General features: G+C 35.7%; 1 pseudogene; it reads left to right on the forward strand.

The window, feature by feature from the left end:
* Nucleotides 1-279: 279 nt before the first annotated feature.
* The window catches only part of LOC110587657, a 56,250-nt pseudogene continuing 32,700 nt past the window's right edge, over nucleotides 280-23,829 (forward strand).

A 23,829-nucleotide genomic window follows, 5' to 3' on the forward strand; every position in this document is an offset into this window, starting at 1 on the left:
GATGGCTTGGTCAAAGCTGTCAAGGAATTAGTCATAAACATATGAAAACACTCAATTTTTCTTCTCTTTGGTAGTATTCCAATATTTCAGATCGTTATTTCTAATATTTTTCTTATATCAAAATGCAGAATATCTCTGTATAATTCTAAGATTGTTTAATCATGGATTTGCGGGTCCTACATTGACATTCTTAGGGGAAAAAAAAAAACCTTTCAATTAAAGGTTCTGAATTAAAAGCATAAAATGGATGAAAAATAGTAAAGAATCATAAGGTAAAACATGACAACTGTAGATGCAGCCAGAAAATATGAAAACCTGAGGGCCCTTGGCAATCAAGACCCAACCAACTTGCAAACCTTAGTTTTGAAGTTCTGCAAAGTCAAAGTCAAAACAGAGTATCTGGTAAGTCTTCTGCTCATTAAAATGAGATCAGGGTAAGAGTTAACCAGATGTAGACCAGCCCCCTTTATTTTACCCAGGAGATTGCAAAGGAGAGTTGGCTTGGCAGTGATGAAGAGAGAGGGAAGGAGAAGGAGAAGGGAGAAGAAGAAACAAAGGAAAATCTTGGTCAGGTCTATCAACAATGTGCTGCCCAGATTCTCATCACTACAGTGGTTTAAGGAACTATCTCACAGTAAATTGTGTTTAAAGTAGTTCTGTCCTGGCCACCTGGCAACAGAGAAAACACTGATCCATAATGGAAAAGCCATATCTATTTTAAAACTCTAGAAACCACCACAATAATACTTACAAAGCAATAAATAGTGCAGTGGTTGAGATGTTTTCAACTTGCCATTTGAAAAGGGTACAAAGGAGGGCCCTGGGGGAAGAGAGAGAGTCTAGATTTCTTTTAGAATGAGAAGTTGAAGATAAAGACTACAGAAGAGATTGAGAACATAGAGAATTTTGTAATAACCAACATTAAATTCCAGAGGGTGCAAAATGATGCAGGAGTTGGAGAGAGGTAGGAGAGGAGGGGTCAGGAAAGGGATTAGAGTAGATGATATGTGGTGATGACTTGGGAATCATGGGATTCTTGTAGGAAGGGATATACCTCTAGGATATGAGATATTCTCTGTAATAGATCTTGATGATCTCAATGTAGAAAGTTAGTGTCTATGAATGTGTTAGTGTCTATGAAGATTTTTCTAGGAGCATGTGAGTTCCTGGATTGCAGCTCTCTTGACTCCTGCAGAACGAAGATCAGAGTAATCTTACACCCCAAATTTCAGACTTTCTCTAGGTAGGATGTCTTACTCATGTTCTGGGGCATCTCCTTTACTTCCAAAGATGGAGATATGGCACATCACCATAAAATTCTCTAGAGACCCCTAAATAGACCTTTAAAATATATTCTAGATATCTATTGCTCTTATAAAACTATTTTATTTATTTATTTATTTTTTTTTTTAAAGATTTTATTTATTTATTTGAGACAGAGAGAATGAGAGACAGAGAGCACGAGAGGGAGGAGGGTCAGAGGGAGAAGCAGACCCCCCCGCCGAGCAGGGAGCCTGATGCGGGACTCGATCCTGGGACTCCAGGATCATGACCCGAGCCGAAGGCAGTCGCCCAACCAACTGAGCCACCTAGGCACCCTTATAAAACTATTTTAAATTATATTTCCACTGTTTTTGCTTATGTGTAAATGCTCAATGAATTTGAGTAAAGTTACTCTTACAATCTTTTGTACATCTTGGATTTTTAAAGTGTGTACACACACACACACATATATTATTCTCAGACAGTGCATATATACATGTACTGTCTTTGAATAATACCATTTTCATCCTGTCAAATTATCACAAATTCTATTTTCTTGCCATATTGTGTGGGCTAGCACCATGAGTAAAATGTTGAAAATTTGTGGGGTTTTTTTTGTTTTGTTTTTTGTTTTTTAAAGATTTTATTTATTTATTCATGAGAGACAGAGAGAGAGAGAGGCAGAGGGAGAAGCAGGCTCCCAAGGAGCAGAGAGCCCGATGCGGGACTTGATCCCAGGACCCTGGAATCATGACCTGAGCCGAAGGCAGACGCTTAACCATCTGAGCCACCCAGGCGCCCTGAAAATTTGTGATGATAATGGAAATTTTGTTTTGTTCCTATTAACAGAGAATGTACCTATCATTTCATCACCATGTATGATTTTTTTAAGGTGTTCTGAGAGACAATGTCTTAGTTAAGGAAATTCCAACATGTTTGAACTCAGCAAGGCATTTTATCATGAAGATCATTAAGTGTTTTGACATGCTCACTATATATATATCAAGGTATATATATATATGTATATATATGTGTATATATATATCAAGGTGTATATATATATATATATATATATATATATATATATATATATGATATATGTATACATATCAAGGTATTTCAGACTTTGTAATTTGAGTTTTTCTGTATTTTGGAATAAATTACATAAAATTGGAAATCTCTACAATGAGATATCTGAGCTTGTTTTGGTTAGTAGATTTATAACTGCTTACTTTGGTTATTGTTTTTACAGCATTCAAAATTTGCTCAACCTTATTACTGCCACAGTGACCATTTCTATGTAGATATCAATTTGCTTTATGCAAGGAATAATTGGGCATCCCATCACCTTGAACCAATCCATGTACCCGTATTCTACGATGCGTCCACTTTCAGAGACACTCTTCAATCATTCATGGACAACCTGGAAATGCTGAGAAATTAATGACCCTTGGACTATAATTGACCAAAGAGGAATGAGAACAAATGGATACCTGTCCCCCTTACTTTTCCTGGGTAAAGGTTTCTGAGACATATCTTATAAAACCCAGCAGTATTTACCTAGAGTTGAGGACAATTTCATAAATCCTTAGGTTGGTCATCCCTCTTCTCCAGTTTCATTCCACCTGTTCTGTTCTTCTGCTCTATGGCATCACATTTCTACATATGTACCACATGCAAAATTTTATCTTGGTTCTAAGGAAACCAGGCTAAAACATTTTTAATAATATGTATATATAGTTTTTCTATATTTTGTGTTAATTGTGATACGTTGCATTTTTATAAATAAGTCAGTTTTGCCTCAATTGTCAAGTTGGTTGACATAAAATTGCTCACAGTGCTTTCTTATAATAATATTTTATTTAGTCATTTATAAGATACACAAATTCATGTTCCTTTAAGAAAAAAAACTTCATCAATTAAACTATGACATATTATTGGTTGTAATGCATCCTGATTTCAGAGATGTTAAAATATAAGAGAATATACATTTGTAGATTTCAAATCCTAGAATTGATTTTCATCCTTTCAATTTGTTTATATATCTTTTAAAGTCTTAAAAAAATAAGCTGTTGGTTTTATTGGTCCACAATTTTTATATTTTTGTTTTCCATTGTGGTTTTATGTTAATTTTTTACTTATACTTTCTTAAGATAGTTCTTCACTTCCTTTTCCAGCTTCTCATGTTTTGCTCTAACCTCACTAATTCTCAGGCATTTTGCCCTTAATGTAAGCTTATGGGACTAAAGTTTCTCCTCTAAGTTCTACTTTAGCTGGATCCAACAAATTCTGGTATGCGAGTGTGATTACAAATAGGTTCTAAATTGTTATCCCTTATGACTTAATTTTTGACTTATGAATTATTTATATACTCATTTAAAACCTTCCAAACTTTAAAGAGGGGGCTTTTAAAAGTTAGTTTTGAACATGGAATTATAACTTATTTATATTGTGATTAGGAACTATGCCTGAATGGTACTCTTTCTTGGTTATTTGTTGAGAGTCATTTTTATTACATTTAGTATATTAATATTTAAAAAATATTTATAAATGTTCCACATAGGCTTAAAAATATGTTTACTCTCCAATTTGTGGACTCAGGATTTCACCTTCCTATTTTTTTAATGATCCTTTTTTTTTTTTTGAACTTTCACTAAATATCTGTTGGACATTATTATTTTGCCTCTTACATCTTTTAATTGCTCTTTCATATTTCCTCTCTCTGTGGGTTTCTATGTTTTTTTTTTTCTATAATTTTCCAGGTATATCTTTTACCTCACTAATTCTCTACTCAACCTAATTTTCTATTTGATTGATTCAGAATTTGATAATGAGATTTATTTTCAGTATATGTTGTATTTGCAAAAGTTTAATTTTGTTCATTTTCAGTCCTGTTTATTTTCAGAATGTTTTTATATCTTTGCATAATTTTTCATCATTTAAAAGTCTGTGTCTAATAATTCTATTACATAAAAATATTACTTGTTGTGTCTACATTCTTGATCTTGGAAGACTGCATAAGTATTGTGTCATTCAGGGCCGTGGATTCACATTCAGAGAGACCATATCTGTAGGAATCCTCTCTAATATAAATTAAATGTTGTTCTTCTAGAATAATTTTGCCATGTTTCTATCACTTTTGGTCCCACCTGAGATTGTTTTTTATATTAATTTGTTGGATTGGGTGTTCCTGGATAATGCATGAGGGAAAATATTTAATCTCATACGAAGTCATAATCATATTTTAAAATTCTCAATAAAACTATTTTTATTTCAGCACTAATCTCAAGCAAAGACAGATGAATTTGTTTTCTAGCTGTCAACGGTTGATTTTTTTTTTCTAACCTGTCTGTTCAATGATAGTGAAGTCCTTTGAATGTCCAAATAAATGATGATGTAAACTTTTAAATGTTCTGAATTTCAGCTACCCACCATATGAGGGCCCAACCCTTAACTATTGTGTGGCCGTTTAAACCAAAAGTTTTAGTCATTGAGATTGCAACACTCAATCCCAACCCATCATCCCTTCCAATAGATGTAGTCTCTAGTTTCAATTTTTTCTTTATGACTCATCAAGATTTCTATCCTTATATACTCACTATAGTTTTTAAGTAATGTCTTTTTAGCATGTGCGTGGAAGGGTATTCAGGACATTTAGTCTTCCTAATGCTGAAAAATAAAATCCAAATTCATTCATTTCTTAAGTTCATTTAAAGTGTAATGAAATAAAATCCTCAACTGCCTCACTTTCCACCTGATGTGAGGGGAAAATATCTTAATCACATCTGTCTATATAGCAGAACTACATAATGGGTTGGACACAAGAGATGCATAAAAAATAAGCTACTACAAATAGTTGTACAACATGGAAATCTTCAATAGCTTTGCTGGTGGAAGGGAATATAATTGTAGGCCTTTCTATCCAACCAAAATTAGCAGTTGCTATTTTTCTACCCCAGAAAAATGCATCTAATAGCAGTTTACTGAAACTCCATCATTGCAAAATGTCACTAGTATAGGGAAAAAAAACCCACTCATATAATCAGAGAAATACTATGTTTAGCTCATTTCTCAGCCTCTGAACCTCTAAATTTATAGTTTTTAAGCATAAGTACAGTCATGAATTATGAAGTTATGAAGAAATGATTCATCACATAGGCCTTTGATTCATTCACTGCCACCTGTGATTGTAGCCACCATTTAAAAGTGTCACTTTGATGGGGCGCCTGGGTGGCTCAGTCGTTAAGCGTCTGCCTTCGGCTCAGGTCATGATCCCAGGGTCCTGGGATTGAGCCCCGCATCGGGCTCCCTGCTTGGCAGGAAGCCTGCTTCTCCACCTCCCACTCCCCCTGCTCGTGTTCCCTCTCTCGCTGTGTCTCTCTCTGTCAAATAAATAAAATCTTAAAAAAAAGAAAAATAAAAAAATAAAAGTGTCACTTTGAAATAAATTTTTAGACATATATAAATGTGTAATATTATGTGTAAAAATCCTTTAATAGAAATAGAAAATACCCACTTGATTCAAAATTAAATATACAAATATAGAATTGGTGATTTAAGCAGCTTTAAAAATAGTTGCTTGCATAATTTTGTTCAAATGAGGTATCAAATCATATTTTTAAAAGATATCTACAAGGAATACTTATCACGACAGTTACTGATTTCTTGTCTTTCAGCTCCAAATCCATTCTTCTTTGCCTTGTCTTGTGTAATTAGAAGAGTTCCACTCCAAAGCATTTTTTCTTTGATACCTAGTACAATGTTTATCATTAGATAGCATTATAAGGAATCTGGAAGGAAAAACAGAAGCTTTTTTTCTTGGTTCTGGTGTGTTTTATTCTTCCTGCCTCTGATGGTCAGTGGTCTGAGGGACACCTGTTAGGACTGTGCATTCAGCAAGATTCAACGGTATCGCAGTGGGCAGCTTCCTTGCTAGTGGTATGTGGGAGACCTGGTGGTGCACGCCTTCCAGTGAGTTTCATATCACTGCAAAGTAAGATTGTCATATTTAGCAAATAAAGATACAAGACAGTTAAATTTGAATTCCAGATTGATATTTTTGTAGTATTTGAGATATACTAACCTTTTATTCATTATTTATCTGACATTCAAATTTTGCCCTACATACTCTATTTTATCTGGCAACCCTATATCCAGTGGGGGTTTTCTGTTCGTCAGCCCCGGACAGTTGGCATCCTGGTTGGCAGCTTTCTGCCCAGCAGCTCTGGTCTACCGTACATCTTTGAATTTTGTTTTCCAGTGTGCACAACCACACCTTCTCCAACAAAGTTTGAATTTTGGCCTGGGTCAGGGTCATTGGGGTAGGTGCGGGGGTTGTTCTCCTAACTTTCTTTCCTCCTTGCATCCTCTCCCTTGGCTTTGGATGTAGCAGCTTTTCCCTACCTTTGTTATTCCTATATTCTTTAAGAGTTGTCTTCTGTTTACTAATCATCTTAATTAGTTAATAATTCTTTATATTAAATTTTCTCTGTGCCAATTACCATAATGGATTCTGTTTCCTAACTGGATCCTGGCTGATGCAGAATTAGAACTGGAAGTGGTCCTAGGAGATAAACCTTTCGAGATGAGATTGAGGGATTGGTTTGGTCATGCCCATGGGCTTGTGTACAGTGGTGAAATCCTGACCATTGGGACACAGGATGCTAATAATTCAAAGCATGTAGTGGCATCACGGTTAATCAAACTACCACCTGTGGTTGATTCTGATGAAGTGCCAGTTGAAGCACGTGCCTTGGGAGCCTAAGTGGCTGCAGCACTTGACCGTTAGGCAATCACGATATGTATGAGCGTTGTGGTGTGAGAGGAATCTGCTGAATGCACTGGAGCACTTACAAAAAATAAATGACAAGATCAAGTCCTTTAACCCTCAGTTCAAATCATGATCTGAAATCTGAGCTCTCATGACAGCCCTCATAGAATCTCTTATATTTTTAGCCTTGGAGCTGATTCTGCTCAAAAATCAAGCACAATAATTGTGCGGGTTGCTAAATAACATCAATTGAATTCACAATGTCACCATGTGACACAGTTTCTTATGTGAACATTGCATTGATCCGGAAAGAATGGAACTGAGCTTGGAACTGACATCATTAGCTTGGACTTAGATGAAATGGACGTGGCAAACTCATGAGTCAATCTGAGCTTCCCTTGCAAGTGGAAGAAGCTTTTCTTTTGTGTCAGAAGAGACTAACTGCCCTTGGTTTGGAAATGCTGTGATAACCTCACCTTGTGCAGATGCTTTGAAAGGGATGCTTTTTCTTCTCAAGACCCATCACAGCTCCCCCTTGATGCCACTAGACCCATAAGTAGGGTCAAACATCAGAATGCTTCTAGTGGTCTGAAGAAGACCCAGTGGCTCTCACCGTCCAGCGTATTTCCAGCATCTGAACGAGCAGTTTCCTTGTTAGCATGATGTGGAAGACACACTGGGAACTATCCTCCAACAAGCTTCACTGTCATCTTACGGAGAAGCTTCTTCATGTGTTTTGCTGACACCCTCACAGGTGACTTCCGTGGGAGAGGTGTGCTGGGGATCTCATGGTCTGCACCCTCCAGAGAGGTTTGTCAGCACCCTGGCACATGGCTTCCCCATTCTTGGTGTTCGGGAGAGCCAGGATTGCCCATCTTTAAGTGAGAGTTATTAACAGCCCAGAAGGCATTTTCTTATTCTCAGCTAAGGGAAACTGTTGTACCTAGGCTTTTGGTAATGAGGTTGTGAGGTGTAGGGGGAAGGGAAGTGTTCTGTAGTCCCATTATTAGGTCTCAATCTTTTAGCCAGCTTCTGCCTCTGGACTGGGAACTACATAAGAGTCTATCACATTTTGTTTGTTGTTGTTTGCTTATTTATTTCCACTGCTTAGATGGGACAGGATGGCAAGAGTGAGATGAAGTGTATTTCTGTTCTCCCATGTAGAAGGCTAGAGCCAGATGGAGTTGGGTATTTCCCGTCCCCCCGGTGAGTTAGGGCTCTGATAATATCCCAGCAGGTTAGGCTCTGGTTAACTAGTTTCTCCAGAGGACAGGCCTTGTTAAGAACACCGTGCTCTGGAGAATTAAAATGCTTCGTTTTCCCCTCCTCCTGACAGAAACAGGAAGGAAGTTGTCTCTGGTATTTACTGTGGGAATCTGGTTAGAGTTTCTGGAGGTAAATCTCAATAATATTGTGGGGAACTCCTATGATTGGGTCCCCTAAATCTCAAACTTGTCCAAAGAGAGGCATGTAGCAATTTATCAATTATAGACTATGTTTTCCTGCCTGCACTGGTTCCAGAAGAAGTTTCCATTGTGAGTATTGGCTCTGGTGGCCATGACTTCCTTATATTTGCTTATCTCTCCTGTCTTGGGATAGCAATTTTCCCTGTCCTCCATATAGGATCTCTTACATATTCAAGAAGAGTTGATTTTTCAGTCTATTTAGCTTTTGACTTGTTGTTAGGACAGAGTGGAGACTTCCCAGCTCCTTAAAACAGAACTAGAAACTGGAAGTCTATAAATTAGCTATATAAATATAGGGCTATTTATATCTATATCCTTTAGCATTCTCTTCTACTACTTTTAGTAATCACTTTTTACTAGTAATAGTTTTTTTTTTTTTTTTTTACTAGTAATAGTTTTTTATGATATACTGGACCCTAATACATTTATAATTATATTCAGCCCATACTTAAACACCCTTTGATATCTGGGAAGCAAATTGATGGCTCTGTATTCCACCACAGATTTACAATATCTAACTAATTTCAGTTGGATAGTATATGTGGTGGCTTCAGTGTTTGAGTCTCTGTAACTACAGCAGTAGAAAAGCTGTAAAGAAAAAAAAAAAGAAAAGAAATGCTGTAAAGTAGAAAAACAACTACTGTGGGGTTAAGCCTGTGGGACACAGGGATAAGTATCCAAAGACCTCGGAGACCATTCATGTGGTAAGTTTATGCCCCAGCATGGTTTTTCAGCCACTCACTGCATGTATGACCTTCTTGACATCAATTTAATTAATTATCTTTTCTTATACATTAACTAAAGTTGTCTTTTAATGTTTGCAACCAAAACCCTGACTAGTATAGCACCAAATATCAAGATAAATTACCTGAGAAGTTCCTTCATAATTAGCTGAGAAACTTTTACTAGACCAATGATTTAAATCCACCATTGATTTGGCATACAGTTAAAATCTTGATTCATATAACAGTTAATTTTTGCTATTAAATTAGCCAGCTAGATTAAAAAAAATAAACCTAACATCTGGCTACCGAAGTTTTTTTTTTTTTTTTCCTCAAAGGTTTATTTATTTATTAGAGAGAGAGTATGCATTGGGGGAGGGGCAGAGGCAGAGGGAGAGAATCTTCAAGCAGACTCCCGGCTGAGTGTGGAGCCCCATGCAGAGTTCAGTCACGTGACCCATAAAATCATGAACTAAGCCAAAACCAAGAATTAGACGCTTAACTGACTGAGCCACCCAGAGGCCCCTGAAGTTTTCTTAATGTATAGAGAATTTTGTTCTAAGGTTTCAGCCATCTGACATATCTTGTAAGAGGCAAGAGCCAGAAAGAGAGATTGATACACTGATTTATCATAATAGTTTAGGGAATTATTATAAATATGATAGCATGGTGTTTGGCTATGTGGAAGGTGATTAGATGGTCTAGGTAAACAGTGAGAAGGATCACGATGGTGGATAAAAACTAACAGAGGACAGGGAGGAAGGGGCTGAGTAACATGGAGGCAAGCAGAAGGGCCTACAGTATAATTGTTGGCCAGTGAAAAATTCCTGATGGCAAGGAAGATTGAAGGATTTTAAGAACAGAGATGTTGAATATCAAATTGTAAGGATTTTTTTCTTCAAATGGATGACCTCACAACTACTAGTATTTTTTTTTTTAAGTTAATTGTTTGTAATACATTTTAAAGCTTTACTTAAAACATTTAAAATTAAATCTTCCAATTTTTCTTTTTAAAATCTTGATGCAGGGGCACCTGGGTGGCTTAGTCAGTTGCACATCACACTGGGGTTTTTGGGTCAGGTCATGATCTCAGGGTTGGGAGATCGAGTCCCACTCTGGACTCCTTGCTCAAGGTAGTGAGATCAAACCCCATGCTGTACTCCCTGCTCAGGGGGAGTCTACTGGAGATTCTCTCCCTCCCTCTATCCTTCTCCCCACTTGCATGCTCTCTCTCTCTCTAAAATAAAAATAAATAAATAAATCTTTAAAAGAAATAAAATCTTGGGCGCCTGGGTGGCTCAGTTGGTTAAGCGACTGCCTTCAGCTCAGGTCATGATCCCGGGTCCCGGGATCGAGTCCCGCATCGGGCTCCCTGCTCTGCAGGGAGCCTGCTTCTCCCTCTCCCACTCCCCCTGCTTGTGTTCCCTCTCTCACTGTGTCTCTCTCTGTCAAATAAATAAATAAAATCTTTAAAAAAAATAAAAAAAATAAATAAAATCTTGATGTAGTAATATCCCAGTCTCTCTGATACATATAATTATTAAAATATATATTTTTTGTCCTGCAACCTGGAACTCCAATAGGCTCTCCCCTGTCTCCATTTTCTCTAACAGAGACCATTTTGATTCTCCACATGAATATATTTAATAGGTGACCATTTACATTCTAAATGGTTTCTTCAGTGTGCTTCTCAAAAGTTTGTTACATAATTTCCAGAATAATGGAAATAAACATTTAGATATGGAAAAGAATTTAAGTAGATCTCAACATTCGTTAACAAAGTATTTATGTTCCCAAACTTGGACAAATTAACATTTTTGTAGATTTGGCATTGAGAAATTTTGCTGTTGCCAAGAAAATGACACTAAAAATCCACAGCAAAATTAACCTCACTTTCTCCACTGTATACTCCATTGCGTAGTATAAATTTGTTTCATAAACAAACAACTCTTAGATTAGCAGTGCAGGGAATTCAATGGGAGTTTTGCCCAGGGAACAGTGCATAATATAAAAACTTTTTGTATAACACAGAATAGATTCCCAGAACAAAAACAAAATCCTAAGTGTAAAAGCACAAAAGGATTTTACTATTGTTTATAAAAGTTGAGACTTTAAATTCAGAAAGTATAAAAAATATATTTTGATCATATCTGAGCATGTGGTGTGTATTCTGAAATAAAACTATGCTTTTCCAGTGACACTGAAGTTTTTAAATTAAGTTAATGGCCAGTTATACACAGCAGAAAGGCAGAATTTTAGGATATAAAAAACTGGTATATATCTTACATATAGATGGAGATTCTTAATGCAAATTAAAAAAAAAACAAATGGAAAATAATTTATCAAATGTATAATTGCTTGAATGATGGATTGGAGACCAGTGAAAAAATTTATATCATTTAGAAAGAAAGGAAATTGTTAGCTTTGTTAAGAGTTGGACAGTAGTGAACAAGGGGCAATAATAAGAGCCTGTACAGTTATTTAAAATAAAAGGAAAAATTGCCACCTATAAATTAACCAACAAAAACCATTCATAACGGATGCAATCAAAATTATCTACAATGATCTCAAAGGGACTGACATAGTATAAGACCAAGCTTTACATCAACTTAACAGATGAGTTAGTTTATCTATGGAAGGTTTATACTTGGAGTAGGAGTTCGGTTAGAAGAAAGAGACGGGCTCCTGGGTGGCACAGTGTGTTGAGTGTCCATCTCTTGGTTTTGGCTCAGATCCTGATCTCAGGGATGTTGGATGGAGCCCTGCTTTGGGCTCCATGCCCAGAGGGGAGTCTGCTTGAAAGATTCTCTCCTTCTGCCCTTACCCCACAATAAATAAATAAATCTTAAAAAAAAAAGAAGAAGAAAGAGAAAAGTGAGTCAGAGTGATTAAGGTCAGCAAAGCCCATGCAAGCCCTTTTGCTATGTCAGTGATTTTGAAGTACAGTGCATCTGTTTTTTCCCCAGTACACATGTCCTTGTCCTACACTTACACCCTGAATCAGAATTCAGTTTGAGGAAGTGAGATTTGTGCATGGGTTTGTAAAATCGCTACCCAAGTAATTCTGATTCTGATGCTCACTGCTTGAAAAAATTATTGACTTAAAATATTTGAATATTTAGGAAGTGGGCCTGAGTATGTTGTAGATAGATTAATTTAATTAATTGACTAAATTTGCTTAATAATCTTTCAAATAATAATGCTTAATCTTTGTTTATAAATTTAATCTAATACAAGAGTATTTACTAAGTATATGTTACGTGAAAATGATAACTTCCTTGTAAAACACATTTAAAATTTTTCCCCAATATTTAACTGTGAACCTGTTTATGTTTTTTCAAATAAAAAAAGTACAAAAGGGGTTCAAGACCTTCAGACATCTTTGTTCAAGGGCAGAATTGTCTAGATTTATTTTATAGATAAGTGCTTTTATTTTATTTTTAAGATCTATTTACTTATTTTAGAGAGAGACAGAAAGGGAGAGTTGAATGAGAGTGAGGGGAGCAGCAGAGGGAGAGAATCTTCAAGCAGACTGCCCACTGAGCATGAAGCCTCCCCTGGGGCTTGATCTCATGATCCATGAGATCACGACCCGAGCTGAAAACCAGGAGTTGGTTGCTCCACAAACCAAGCCACCTAGGCACCCCTGATAAGTGTTTTTAAAACAAAAAATATATCAGTGTACTTTTTATCTAGAAGAAGAAAATTAATTATTGCCATTATTAAATAAATAGCATGATAATAAGAAATGCAGTCCCAGCGTATAGCACTATGACTTATATATTTATAAATGTACTCAGTATGCTCAGGAATCCAAGCTTTTGTCTTCAACCTCAATTTCTCCCCTGAGTTCCAATTATATATACTCCTATAGTTTAAGTGACAATTCTATTTGGATAGGGTTCTCAATATTAATATGACCAAAGATAATTTTTCTTAAAATACTCTTCCAGCCTTGGTCTTCCCCATCTTAGTTGTCAACCTTGACTTCTCTCTTTATGTCCAACCCTTATCCATTAGGATTTTTTGATTACTTTCCTTCAAAATACAGCTGGAATCTAGCCATTGACTAATCATCAGTCTAAAACACCCTCCTACCTCTCTGACTTGCTGTCATAGCCCCCAACTTGTCTTCTTTCTTGTATCCTTACATTTCCCTTAAAGTCAATCCTTCAGGAGGTTGTCTGTGTAATCTTACAAAACATAAGATTAGTTCATGTCACTCAACTGTCCTAACCCGCACAAATGGTCTCCAAAACTTTTAGAATGAAACCAAACTCCTTGTCAGGGTCTACATAACCTTTCCTAATCTACCCTAAGAAGCCCTCCAACCTCGTCACTCTGCCGTCCCTACTTCCCTCCTGCTGTTCCCTTTATAGTTAGACTTTGACTTCATGGCCTGTACTCACTATGCCTGCTGTCTGGAAAGCTTGTCCTTCAGAGTGGTATGACTGACTCCTCTCATTTCTATCTCTGTCCAAGTGTACCTCTTCAGAGGGGCTATTAACCACCCTAAGTAAAATAGTCTTCCCCAAATTCACCATCTATGCCTTTGTTTTGCTTATTTATCTTGACTCCTTTTTTCATTACATGTCTTTTATTATTATTATTATTATTATTATTATTATTATTATTATTTTTATTTTTATTATTATTATTATTATTATTATTATTATTTAGAGAGGGAGGGAGGGAGGGGGAAGGGGCAGAGGGAGAGGGAGAAAGAATCTTAAGCAGGCTCCAGGCCCAGCACAGAGCCAGACAGGGGACTCAATCCCACAACCCTGAGATCATGACCTGAGCTGAAATCAAGAGTCAGTTGCTTAACTAACTAAGCCACCCAGGTGCCCCATTACATGTATTTAATTACTTGTTTAAAATCTGTTTCCCTCATGAGAGTGTGAACCATGAATCAGTCTTTTAAAAAATCAAATTAATTTTCATGTTTTAATTAAGATTTAATTTTTAAATTATTGTTGAGATCTCAGAATTTAGAACAGTAACTGTATATTAAGCAAATAGTAAATATATTTTAAATGAATGAGTTGGAAATGAAGAATGTTATATAATGCTTCCTTTCCCCAAATATCAGTCATCTCTTCTGCAATGCCTGAATGGCTTAAACCTGTAAGACGCTTTTTGTCTGTGCGGCACTAATTTTCCCTATTCAAGAGCACCTTGTTGACAAGGAGAAGCTAGGTGCTCAAAGTGCTGTCCTGCAGCATTCATTCTTTCCTGTCAAATCCCAGCACTGCTCACCTTTTCAAACCTATGTCAAACCTGAATTCCTAGGCTTTTTCCCTGAAACTGATGTCAGATACATTTTTTAATGATTTTCAGTTTTTTCTTTTTTTTTTGTTTAAAGATTTTATTCATTTATTTGAAAGAGAGAGAGTGAAAGAGAGAGAGAAAACACGAGAGGGAGAAGAGTTAAAGGGAGAAGCAGACTCCCACTGAGCAGGAAGCCTTATGTGGGCCTCAATCCCAGGACTCTGGGATCGTGACTTGAGCCAAAGGCAGACGCTTAACCAACTGAGACAGCCAGACGCCCATGATTTTCAGTTTTTCATTTTACACATATTAATTGAGAGGTGTTTGTATATTAATAACCAAATAAAAACCCAGCACCATTTTCCTTATTGTGTCCCCCAACATAGAACATATTAAATACAGCTGACATTCATTTTTTTTCCCAAATTCCTGCCTTTCCAGTCTTATCTCTGACTATTCTTATATAGATCTTCTAGAATAGCCAGATCAGAAATATTCTCATATGAATGTTGTAAGATAACCTACTAGAACTGTTATTTAGGTATCTGGACGGGGCGGGGTGGGGGGCGGCAAGAAAGTGCTGGATACAGGATGAGGGATTGATGAGAGGAAATAAAAAGTTTATGTTTTTATAATCCCCTAGGTTGTGAGGGATATTGTGGGTCAAGAAAAGATTGGTCATGAGATGATAATTCCTCATGTTGAGTGATATATTAAGGTTTAATATTCTATTTCTCTCTCTCTCTCTTTGTATACATACACATATACATATATGTGTGTGTGTGTGTGTGTGTGTGTGTGTGTACTTAACTGTTTCTCAATTCCCCATTTGTTCCAATCACTCATACATTCTCAATGTTAAAATAGAATGTGCTTTAAGGTCACTAAATGTTAACTTATATCTATATAATTGACTGAAAATTTGTCTTTGCATCTGTATTTTTTAAGTTATGAGGTCCTTGAAACTATTCGTCAGGAGGCATATACTTTGTGTGCCAGATGGTTTGTAGAAAAATGTAAGAAATCAGGATTACTTTGTAAATAATTTTAGGTGTTTGTCGGAAGCATTTCCACTCAAGAAGAGAGTTAAATCATAATATTGTTTCAGAATGTTTCAATTTATTTTTAATTAGGCAACAATTATTGTTAAGTCCCTGAAGGGGTTTACAAAAGGAGTAGGACATTTAAAGGTAAAATAAAATTCTTGCTTTTATGTGGATTATGATGGGAGGAGGGCCAAGTTTATATTAGTCTGTTGAACTAATAGGATCGATAGAGAAAGGAGAAAAAGGGAAGGGATCCATATAGCTATTATAGGATAATACCTATAACATAACAGGCAATTGATTGAGTGGCTGTTATCAGTTTCCTAAGCCTTCCTTAATGAAATAGCACACACTTACTGGCTTGAAACAACAGAATTTTGTTGTTTTACAACTTGATAGAGTTTAGAAGCCTGAAGTCAAGGTGTTGGCAGGGTCATGCTCGCTCTGAAGGCTGTAGAGAAATCCTTCTTTGCCTTTTCTGATGGCTTGCTGTAAACTTTTGTGTTTCTTTGCTTACATTTGCATAAATCCAATCTCTGCCTCTGTCCTTACTTGGAGTTCTCTGCGTGTGTCTCTGTGTTTTCCCTTATGGGGGCACCAGTCATATTGGATTCGGCATCTACTCTCCTCCAGTATGATCTCATCCTAATTTAGTTACATCTGTGAAGGTCTTATTTTCCAATAAGGTCATATTCCAACATAGTGGGAGCACAACTTCAACATACTTTTTTTTGGAGAAGACACCATTCAGTAATAACTGTGGCTTATGAGAAATGTTAACAAGAGTGTATTAATTTGATGGAAACATTACATGACAATATTAAAAGGCTTCCCACGTGAATAGAAGAGCTTAGATAGATCTTGAAAAAAGTATGAGAATAGTGATAGTTGGAAAAGGTGGAGATTGTGTTTAGGAAATTGTAAACATACAATTAAACTGGAGAATAAGTTGTGTATAAATATCACAAAAGGAAAATAGGGAAAACTGGGTTGAAACTATTTGAGGAAGAGTCTCCATTGCCAGACAATTGAGTTTGTATTTAATTCTCTAGACAACTTTGTCAGCACATGCCATGTCAGAAGTTGATAGGACTGGATCTGCGTGTTAAAGATCAATATAGTAGACAACTGGAGTAAAAGTCCAAGTTAGAGAAATGACCCCCTGAACTAGAATGGTAAAAATGAGGAAGTCCCGGATTGTTTTTCAATCCATGTTTGTATCCTTTGTAGTAGGGTACACACGAAATAAAAGATTCACTTTTGTTTCAAGCACATTTTCCCAGTTTGTTTCATGACACGTAACAGAACTCAAAAGTCATTCCCCAACACTTGGTGTTTACATTATCTCTGGAAAGTTTTGCACCAAATTACCTCAAAGCAGTTAATTTAAAATTGTTGCGGATCTACTTTATTTAGAGAATGCATTATTAAAATTAGCCAAGTTCCATCTTTGTTTATATTGTTATGCTTTATTTTGTAAAAGGTATGGTTTAAAAATACCTCTTTGATTTTTTTATAAGAAGCAAATTGTATTTATACTTCCTTTCCTACACCTAAAAGGTTTTCTTCTCAGGAACAAGCCTTCCAAAAATATATTTCAGGAAACATTTTATCAAGTCAAGAAAAAATATCTATTTAGTCACAGCTAAGAATAAACTTGTGCAAATAAAAACCACATGCCAGACAAAGCCTTATAAATTTATTCACTCATTCAAAAGAGTTTCATCGATTATCTATTATAATTAAGCCACTACATCAAGCAAAATGTAGAATGAAAAAGCTTTCCGATGTGGTCTCTTCTTTGAAGTTACTTGTATTCTATAAATGAATATAAGACTCTTATAAAAATAAGTATAGTTCAAGAAGAGTGATTGTTGCAACAGATGTGGGATAAATAAAGTGTGTGTGTGAGACATGCCGTGCTAATCCAGTAGCACCAACATCCCCTTTGTCTTTGCTGTTAGAACTCTTACATTGTCCAGGTAGCGGAAAGCCATACGGTAGTTGATCTTGGTGAGTCTAAGGTTAAGAAATCATGGTAATTCTAGCTCTCCAGACAGAGGCAGGTGAATGGCCATATGACATGATTCTAGCCAATAAGATATGACCATGTTAGAAACATCTGAGAAAACTGTTCTCACTCTTAAAAAGAAACTTAAGGAGAGGCGAACCTTTTCCCATCTGTCTGCCTTTTTAAAAGTGTCATCTTCCTTCTACACGTGGAACAATGGCAATCATCTCTGAATCTTGAGGTTTGCTAACGCTATAAGGAGATGGCAGGCTAGAAAGATGAATCCAGAGACACTGGATTCTTGGTGCTTTGAACTAAGGAATTTATCAAGCATACAAACATCTTACCTTGTGATTTTTCATTGTGTGTAATATTATATTTTTCTTATTTAAAAACTAATTCTGTTTGGTGGAGGAGGAGTGACACAGAGCTGAAAGCATCCTAATTAAAAGAGAATTCTGTGTAGATGGCACTGGGGCTAGTTCTTAAAGAATTATTACAGTTTTATTATATGCTGAAGTGCCTGGTGATACACATGAGAGAGGGTCTGAGGTAGGTCCAATGTTTAAATGTCAAATAATCTATGTAGAAATAGCAACCATTTTATTGTTATGGTTAATCTCAATTGATGGAAGGAAATTACTGTATCTTATTATATACATGTGTATATATATATAAGTAAATGCATATATATATATATATAAATAAATACATATACATATATATTTCTCTTTTGATCTAAAACTTTCAAATTCATTTCTATTTAAAAACCAAGCATGTTCCTAAAGGTCTTTTACCTTGTTCTTATTTCTCTAACTACATTGCAAAGCCCATCATTTAGTGCTTTAAAGAATGTATTTAAAGCTCACAAGAAGGCATCACATACAAAGATACGAAGCAAAACTTCTATTATGGAAGAGGATTAAATAAGCAAATATCAAGCAAAATCTAAGCTTTATTCCCGAGGTTAATTTTGGTGAAGTCCTTGAAATAGTCATTGCTGTCAGGTCAATTGCTTTGTTCTGTGCTTAAAAAAAATCTGCATCTATTTATTGGATTGGAACACTAATATTCTTTATACATGGACCTCTGAGATGCCCAGAAATCCAATTAAATTCCAGGGGATTGAAATGGGATATTAATCTAAGCTACTTAAGAAACGTGAGGACCGAGCTACACTTTTCTGACAATACTTCCTGAAAACCTTACTTCTGTAAATAGTATACACACCCTGCAATAAAATCTATTCTGGAGACTGAAAGGCATTTAGGAAGGCTGAGGTGGGGCACACAGGGAGAGCGGACATTCTGGTGACATTGGTTCAAAGCTGCTGATTCTTTTTGTGGGCCTTTCAAAGTCTCTCTTGTTTTTAGTAAAGCCATGTGTGCCTGCAAACGATGTATAATATGTGTTATTTCTGGATGAATGCACTTAATTATCTCTAAAAATCATTTCACCAACAGATGTCTCCTCCTCCTTTTCCTTGTACTAATCATTCTCTGCAGTTGCAAACTTTTTTTTTTTTTTTTCCTCGAGTCCTGGTGTCCCCTCTCTTCTTCTTTCTGAAGGATTTCTTCTCCAGGGCAATTCTCCTTCTCAAAACCAGAATGTGTGATAGCATAAAAGACACCATAAAAGCTTTGAAAATGTTCCCTAGTGCATATTTTAACATAACTACCAGATTTGTCCAAACAAAGAAAATGAATTTTCATCAGTTTAGTAATTTTTACAATGGCATCATAATCCAAATTTATCAATTTATCTCTTATTTATTTATCCATCTAAGTGCAGTTATACTTCCTTGTTTTGACAGTGATTAGAAAATGAAAAGAACTGTACAAAATTTTATTGTTATTCATTTCCATTTCTATATCTCATTTTGTGAATCACACCAATTAAGTTGTTTAGGTATTAGAATCACACAGGGCTTATTCCTTTAGCTCCCTATTCAAGTTCCCAGTCTCTAGAAAAACAAACAAACATATCACCCAGGTTCAGAAATGAGAAGAAGACCAGTTGTGATTGCACATATATTAGAGTTTTATTAGGCCTTAAGCCGATATTGTTATCACATTTTAGATTTCATAAAATCTTGGCTCATTTAAAGTGATTATGGTAGACGTATTTGCTTTCTAAATTATTATTCAACTGAAGATTTGATATGGTACCATCAAAGCCAAGCCACTTAAGTGTTCAGAAATGAATGAAGATGGAGGTCTCTTTATGTATGACCACACACCTAAGCCTGCCGATATTTACAGTTGCTTTAATTAAGGATGAGGTTTTAAATTTCACCAGTTTGAATTTTATCTTTTTAGTCCTTACCTCAGGTCTTTGTATGAAATTGATTCTTAAGTAGAAATGTCCACACATTGCTCTGAGAAGCTTTCCTTTTTTTACCATTTATTTTCACATATCAAAAGCCTGCAACAAGGGATTCTTTTTTTTTTTTAAGATTTTATTTATTTATTTCAGAGAGAGAGAGCGGGGACAGGGGGAGAGGGAGAGAGAGAATCTCAAGCAGACTCCATACTGAGTGCAGAGACCGACTCGGGGGCTCAATCTCAGGACCCTGTGGATCATGACCTGAGCCGAAATCAAGAGTCGGACACTTAACCGACTGAGCCACACAGGTGCCCCCAACAAGGGATTCTTATGTTGGAATTAGCCCTGGCATTTTGAGTTTGAAAAATCCCCCTGAGATGATTGTTCTGATATGTGACCCTGCAGAAGAACCACTAAGTTGCATGATTATGGAGCATCATGGCCTGGAAATTTCTGGCCAGGGCAAGTATGTGTTTCCTCAGTGGAATACTTAAATAAAAAAAAAATTCCATTAGATTTTGGAAGGTGTGCAGTCTTTTCAAATTGGAGTCCATTCAAAACAGCACTCCTAAGTATCAGCCACTTTGGAGAGTAAAGATCCAATTGGAAACGCTAAAGGAATTAAAACATGTTATACTAAGTTTGATGTGACGTATATAGAAAGGATCCTGACCTTGAGAACATAATTTAAAATTCACAAGCCTTATTTTACTTATCTGTACAATTACAAGGTTTATCTAATTGCTCTTTGAGCTCCAATATTCCGTGATATGTTCCTACTCTATCCAAGAGATTCAATGATTATCTTATAGTACTTTTTTTCAAAAAGGATATGAAAGCACATGAAAAAGGAACATTTTATTAAATAAAAAATAGAACTTGAGAAAATGAGGATTAAGGCAAAAGACCGATGTCAATAAGGTTTCTTTTATTTGGCATTGCCACTACCTCCAGGCTTCCATCAGTCATGTATAAGAAATAAAATGATACTATCTAGAATAATGATCTTCATAGTGTGATGCTGTAAAATATTAGCATTTCTAATTATATTTTTAACTCATCCATATCTTACTGTCCATTTTCTGTGTGCTTTATGGTATACATAATATATTAGCACAGTGTTAATAAAAGATAGAGATGTCTAGGCATGGTTCGGAAAAGAAATTTAATGATGCCATAAACATTTGGAAGACACTGATATAGGGAAAAAAATAGAAGCTCCTTAGAAAAGACAAAGTTTTAGTGGTTCCAAGTGCTGAGAAAAAGTCAATGTGAGAAGTTACATTTAGAAATATACAAGGGAAGGAAAACACAAAGGCTTTCAAGAGTCAACTAGGTAACACAAATGCTTAAAGCAGCTTGCTTTGAGATAGCTGGGCCTTGTGCAGATATGGACAGCACCCTGCCTAAAAGCACCTGAATGTTTCTACATATAGATTTATAGGTTTATATATAAATGTTTATATATATTTTATATATATAAATACTACTTTATATATAGAACCTCTCAAATATTGAGATACATATATATAATATATATTTATGTATATTTTAGAAAGATAAAAAAACATATTGTTTATACTAAACACAACATCTGCAGGCTTAAGGTTTAGAATTTGCTGTTCCTTAAAATACATAGTACCCTGAACAATGATTTCAGAACGAATAAAGAAGAAATCATATGCTTTTTAATTTAATGAACTTCAAAGTTCAGAAAACAATATTGAAATACACCTTTGTAAACATGATTTAAAAATACAACATAAATATTTTTTTTTTCCACTGAGGTTTTGATAGGACCTCAAATATATTAAAAGTTATGGTGTCGATTATGAATCTAAAGTGAAGGTACCTTGTACCATTATATAAGATGAGATTTATAAGGAAATTAGTCAAATAGGAGGAGAAAATTTTTATCATCAACATTGAAGATCTTAATTAAAATTTTAACTGAATATGTAAGTTCGTATGTTCTCTGTATGAAGACAGGTCAGAGAAGTCCAAGAACTTCCTTAAGAAGTATTTTTATATGATCTCTGAACTAAATAAAAACTGGATTGATCTAAAAATAATTCTATATTAAAGGCTATGACAAAGAATCTGAACAGTTGTCAGGCCAAATGTTGCTGGTATGTTGACAGGGGTCTATGAGCCACAGAACGCAGGCAGCCTTTAGAAGTTGGAAAGACAGGGAAATAGAGTCTCTCTTAGAGCCCCCGCAAAAGAATATAGCTCTAACTGACATCTTCATTTTAGCCAGTGAGACCCTTTTCTGGAGGACTTCTGAACACCAGAACTGTGAGATAATACATTTATGTTGTTTAAGCCACAAAATTTGTTGTAATTTGTTAAAGCCACAATGGCAAAGTAGAACAGTACTTTTGAGGACCTCGGTATAATTCTTTCACTTAGACTTCTAAATTAAATTTGTTAAAAGGAGCAGTCCTACTTTCTATACCTCTATACGTTTCTATATAGCTCTTTCTTATCCCCAGGCAGGATTATGGCTGTTTATGGAAAACTGATGACTCCCATTATTACTACTTGGCATACTTTTTCCCTTTTACTGTTTAAATAACTTTACATCTTTTCCCTCAAACTATACATTTTGTTTTTCAGTCACAAAAATTCTTTAGATTATTATATAGTATTACTTACTTTGGTCGATTTCTTTATGTTGCTGCTGAGGGGAACTCTCATCTATAAATTAATTACCTTTTGGTTGCCCGTCTTTTCAAATTCGGTAACATGTATTTATGCTCTCTCTTCGTGGTCATTCAGTGGACAGGAATAGTGAGATGTCCTTTCCAATGAAAATTGCTTTATTGTTTAAGATGATGTGTACTCTCAAAATACATGAATAAGAATGTATATTGCAATATGAATTTGTTGAATACTTTTTCTGCAACGTGACATAATATTTGTGTGATATAATAATAAAAACGGTAGAACTCAGTGATAACCCGTCATGAAGTAGTTCGTTCTTTAATTACAATATTTGCACACAGACTAAGAATGTCACATATGAGAAAAAATAAAAGGATGTCTATATGACATTGGGTCTCAAAAAAATATTTCTGGGAATATTTTTAACCCAGATAAATTGAAGTTTAGAAGGTTTGATCAAAGCCATATCAGTCTTTATTGAAAAATGAAGATTTGCTGCATTGTCACAGGAGAGAAGCCTGGAGGTAGTCACCCAGAGCTAATTGTATGTGCCGTGTTTAATAAGGTTGCTGCCTAATGGACTCCATCTCAGGCAAGGTCCAAGAGACCTTGACATTAGGAACATTATTGGAAGGGTTTCTGTCTACACATGTATCCAGCTATTTACTCGCCCAGAGTTAACATAAGATTTTTTCTAAAGGTTGATTGGTTCAGCCATCACTTTGATTTTCTGTCTCCTGTCACTTTTTGCAATAATCACATAAGTAGTTTTTGTTGTTGTTTTCTAAGCAACCTGTATTAAGGAAATAGTTTTTCACTTGTAGTAAGAGGTATTTTTCATTAAACAACCTGATCAAAGTTGCTATTTTCAATTTATATGCTAATAAAGTGTACTTTAGAACTTATAAACATGCGTTACCCAGTGGGATTTTATTCCTGGATCCAACATAATCTATGGCCTCCAAGGATCTCTTCAGGTTATAAGAGCAAGAGAAAAGTGGTTGTCAATTGAAAAGTATGAGGCCGTATTGACAGTGAGGTGGAGCATTAGAGCAATAAATGATAAATTTAGGAGAAATTAGAAAGAAATGTAGATGGGGCGCCTGGGTGGCTCAGTCGTTAAGCGTCTGCCTTCGGCTCAGGTCATGATCCCAGGGTCCTGGGATCGAGTCCCGCATCGGGCTCCCTGCTCGGCGGGAAGCCTGCTTCTCCCTCTCCCACTCCCCCGGCTTGTGTTCCTGCTCTCGCTATGTCTCTCTCTGTCAAATAAATAAATAAAATCTTTAAA

This window comes from Neomonachus schauinslandi, chromosome 3 (genome assembly GCF_002201575.2).
Source record: "Neomonachus schauinslandi chromosome 3, ASM220157v2, whole genome shotgun sequence".
NCBI lineage: Eukaryota > Metazoa > Chordata > Mammalia > Carnivora > Phocidae > Neomonachus > Neomonachus schauinslandi.